Raw genomic sequence first — 5,106 nt, forward strand, 5'->3', positions numbered from 1 at the left:
AGTCTAAGAGTTGTCTATCTATGGAAACAGTAAGATGCCCGATGACTCCTAAGACCTTCTTGTGATATTTTAAAGATGCGATAAAAGCCTCTGTTGAAAAAACCTAGATCATCTGATTACTCTATCCACAAGCTGTTGTTTGTTTTTACAATGGAACCATCACTTGCTCAAGCCAAGAATCATCCTTAATTCATCTTTCTCTGTAAACTGTTTTTGCTCAGTTTCAAGTTTGTTAGTTCTACCTCTGAAATACATGTCTATTCAATCCACTCTTCTTTGCCTCCCCTGCCCCTCTCTAGTCCAAGCCCCAATCATCTCTAGCCTGTGTTACTGTTAGTATTCTAATTAGTCTGAGGACTTTCTCATTTCTTCCTTCTAAGTTCTCCACAAAACAAATATTTTTGAAAAACCATTCAGATCACATCACTTCCCTACTTAAAACCTCTTAATGGTTTTCTGTTGTGCTCAAATAAAATCGAAACTCCTTATCCTGATTTATAAGATACTGCATGCTTTAACTCTTGTCTGGGTTTTCACCCATTGTACTCCCCCTAGCTTTTTCTTCAGTTGCATTGTTCTTTGTCTTCTTTGAAGACATGGAGCCTTTCTAGCCTTAGATCCTTATATCCACTCTCACCTCTATCTGGACCACTTTCCCATGGCTCTTCTTATTCCTTAGATCTCAGATGAAATGTCACACCCTGAGAGAGGTGTTTCTTGACCATCCTATCTGGAATACATTCCCCACTTTGAACTTTTTTCTGTCAAAACATCTGCTTACTTCTCCTACAGAACCTACTATATAACCTTTGGGTGTTTTGCTTATTCATGTATTTCATTGCTTATTTTGTGTCTCACCAATTTATAGTTTGTCACTGAAGCCCCAGTGTCTGTCACATATCAGATTCTTAATAAATAATTTTTGAATAAATGAGTGAATATGCTATTTTCACTCCTTGAAGAAGCTTTAGTTCACTTTCATAGTTTGAGTCCATTAGTTACCACATGTGTAGTCAATTGATATTTAGATTACAGGTGATAATTGCCTTCTTAACACTTCCCTATTTTCTACTTTTAGCCTGAAAAGATCTGTTTTAAGCAATTTCTAGAGCCCTTTGGTATATCACACTTCTAAATCTTTGTCTTCTTTTGTTGCAGATAATTCCAATGGATATTTATAAGAAACCCATTTAGCTGGATATCCCCAGCTGTTTCTCATTTTCACTCAGGTTCTTACCTCTGGGTAAATGTTTCCCTATTTTAACCACCTCTGAACAATTTTAATATCACACAAATCAAAATGCAAATTTACAAAGCAAAAGAGGTTTCTTTATCCTCCTTCCACCATTTGCACAGGCTGTCTACATAAATTTGCTGAAGGTAGTAAAGATAAGACAAAACATAAGTTGGAATCAGGGGGAAAAGGGTTTAATCCAAAAAACGCATCTCAGGTGACTGAAATCAGCATGAGTCAGTGCATTTATTAAGATGCTGCCTAGCCAGCTGAGATAGATCATATTTTTATATCATCAACCATGCCTTTGGCAAATAAACATGACCATAGGCTACTCAATTTTATTTTAGAGATGCCGTTTTCAAACTTTCAGTGATCTTTACCACAGGTTCCAGAATCCCACAGAAAGGCATGATCAGAAATCATATCATGTCATATCTCCAACTTCTGAAATAGAAGTCATTAAAATTGTCTTTGGAGATTTAGTGAATTTATGCATAAAACCTCTACTTGGTTATCCTTTTGTGTCATAGAGAGCACTAGCAGTGTTTCCTTTCAGTTTCTCCCCTAGAGTCTGGTGGGCCAAGTGGACAGGGTCAGAGTGACCAGCTAATGCTGGTCAGTATACTGGCCCGTATTACCCCATGGAACACTTCCCCAGAGTTAGAAACATGTTTAATTCTCTATCTCATTTAACCTTCTTTTATCTATCAACAGGCTCTAAAGGACCTATAGAACTTGTATTTGTCACAAATCTATATCACCTATGTCTATATCTTAGCCACAGGATAGGGAAGAGCAAATTGTAAGTTCAGAAATGTATCAGAAAAATGAAAGTAGCTATTCCCATTGCCAGAGGGGAGCCGGCTCTGCAAAGACAGAAAGTGGAGGATAAAACAGTCCTTTTACTCCTCCCCTCCTCTCTTATTCAGTCCACAACATCATAATTCCAGCAATAGAAACAACCAGATAATTTTTCAGGAGTTCTGAGCAAGCGTGTTTGTTTCTCACTTTCTTACCTACATATTAGAAAAAAAATCAAGTTTCCCTTAGAGGGAATGCCAGTGTAACATGTGGCCACCCAGGTGGTATGTTAGGCAGTAACATGACCAGTTGAAAAAGGGCAAAGGCATACTTGCAATTTTCTGCAGGACTTTCTAGTTTTCCTTTAAGCCTAGAGAAGGAGGAAGCAGATATCTGAGATGTGATCTGGCTTAGCACCCCACAACAAAGTCTATCCAGTTGGGTAAAATAGTCTCAGAAAATGGGGAGGAAAGGGAGCAGTTATGCCTCTGCAGTATCCACAATGCTGTGAGACTGAAGAGAGGGTGCCCAGGTGGGTATCTGAAGACCACTGAATATATCACATGGCAAAATAGTAGTCTCCCTAGTCAGACTAGGTAAGAGCGCTATTAGCCTGATAAATCCGGAAACAAGTCATAGGCTTTATTTGCTACAGATGTCAGCAGCTGATGGCAGCTGGGCATTAGGGCAAGAGATACTAACACTGGAACCCACGGTATTTCACAAGAACCTACATACAAGAAAACTGAAGTCAGAGTAGTGGATATTATCATGTCAGCAGAGTATGTAGTATGAGAAAATTGAAGCATAGGACAGAACTCTGAATTTTGAATCAAGGGCACCAAAAGAAAAGAGTAATCTGAATAAGGAGTGATCAGATGTGTTGACTGCGACCAACTAATGATTAAAAATCTCCATTGAACTTGAAATTTGAAAGTCATTAGTGACCATTAATAGAAACAGATTCTGTGAAGAGGAGAAGACTCAAAAGACAGAGTGGAGGAGCTGGTAAGTGAGAGTAAAGGGTGGATGAGGAAATAGAGGTATCAGCTGTAGTCCTTTCAATAAATTTGACAATGAATAGCAGAGAAATCAGGTAAACTTAGAGAAGAAAGTGGAGTAAGACAATGTTGTTTTTTGTTTGTTAAATCATTTGTTTTAAGGAAGAATACTGAGCATGTTTCATTGTCTAGGGAAGGAAGCAGAACATAGGGAGAGGAGGTAGCCCTTAAACATCTCATTGAATCCTTACAATTTACTGAGGTAGAATATGTTTCCCCCATATCGGGAATAGAGACTGATTGATTTAAAATCCTCATTCTACCACTTATAAGCTATGTGACTTTTGATCAATTGTTTTTTTTTTTTTGCGGTACGCGGGCCTCTCACTGCTGTGGCCTCTCCCGTTGCGGAGCACAGGCTCCGGACGCGCAGGCTCAGCGGCCATGGCTCACGGGCCCAGCCGCTCTGCGGCATGTGGGACCTTCCCGGAGAGGGGCACAAACCCGTGTCCCCTGCATCGGCAGGTGGACTCCCAACCACTGTGCCACCAGGGAAGCCCTGGTCAATTGTTTAACCACTTGAGCCTCAGTATCCTTATTCATGAAATTTGATTGAGAATGATGATCCTTGGGGGATAAAGTCTTCTTCATAGGGTTGTTATAAGTTAACGTTTATAAAGTGTTTAGAATCCCATGGTGAGCAATATATAAGTGTTTGTAAAATAAAGTAAGTCTCTGATTTTAAAGTACATATTCTTTCCGCTCCACCAGCCCAAACTACATATCAGTTTGCTGACTCCCCTCTTGGAAGTGATAATATATTTTCCCAGGGCAAAATAAGCAATTATAATTCTTGTAATGCTATAATTCAAATAAATAGAATTTTGTGGACTATTAAAGAAAGTAATGACCATGCATCATAGTAGAACCTGGAATATATTTTCTAATAGGAGCAAAAACAAGTATCGAATATTTCTTGTGATATAGGTTGGAGATGGCTTGTTGATTAAAAACAGGAAATGGAAGAAAGATAACACCTTCCAGTGAGTTATCAGTGAAATGGGTTCTCCATTCCTATTTACCTGGTTCAGTTTAATTGCTAAATAACTGGAAGTACACCTACAAACCACAGCAGAAGAGCATCTGAATAGTCGAGTGAGAGGGCAGAGAAAATTGCCCTTCTGCCATGAAACTTTACACTATAATCGTCACTGAATTGTAGGGACAGGAGGTGATTTCTGAGTAACTGAAATAATTTGAACTTGTGTTAGACTCTTGTTTTTGCCTGTTATCTTTGTTTGGACTGCTGACAACATATATTTTTCATAAAACCCAAAGATTCTGCCTCCTCGGCCAAGTTTGTAAGTACTTTTTACTATTCATGTTTTCCTTACCAGCTGAGTTCTTATATGCAGAAATACTTAGAAAATTAAAAAAAACCATAATATTTATTTTTATTGTACTGTTATTTTCTCTTTAGGAACTCTACTGGTCCAAGAGGTACTAATTTTACTATGAATTAATCTGAAAGTAGGAAACACCTTGGGATATTACCTAATCTTGGAAAATGAGATGGTTTTCTGGCATCTGAAATATCTGTTCAGACTGCAGGAACTATAAGGGTCAAGAGAGAGAGAAGAGAAACTGGTTACGAAAATAAGTAGAACTTTGAGTGAATTCAGTGTTTTTATATTCTGGAAAATCTCTTAAATGCCTGACACATGCAATAACTCCTAATAATAATTCCTGAATGTCTGATTTGACAGTACAGAGATGAGCACACATACATCATTTTTTCACTGACATCCTGAATAGAATAATTTCATTAAAAAGCCATAATATTTAAACTTTACACATCATTGCTCAAGAGTAAGAACGCATTAATGACTTTAATGAATTAGTTGTGTTCATGAATTATTACCTGGAATATATATATTTCAAATTTCTGCATGTATGTGTTTAAACAAGATATAGTAAGTTCTTAACAGTTTAGTGTGTGAGTGTACTTGGTGTGAGTTAGGACAATCTTCTGTTTATGCTTCCAGTTTACTCTTCACCTTGTTCCAT

The sequence above is a fragment of the Grampus griseus genome, assembly GCF_964374135.1.
Source record: "Grampus griseus genome assembly, chromosome: 9".
In the NCBI taxonomy this organism is placed as follows: domain Eukaryota; kingdom Metazoa; phylum Chordata; class Mammalia; order Artiodactyla; family Delphinidae; genus Grampus; species Grampus griseus.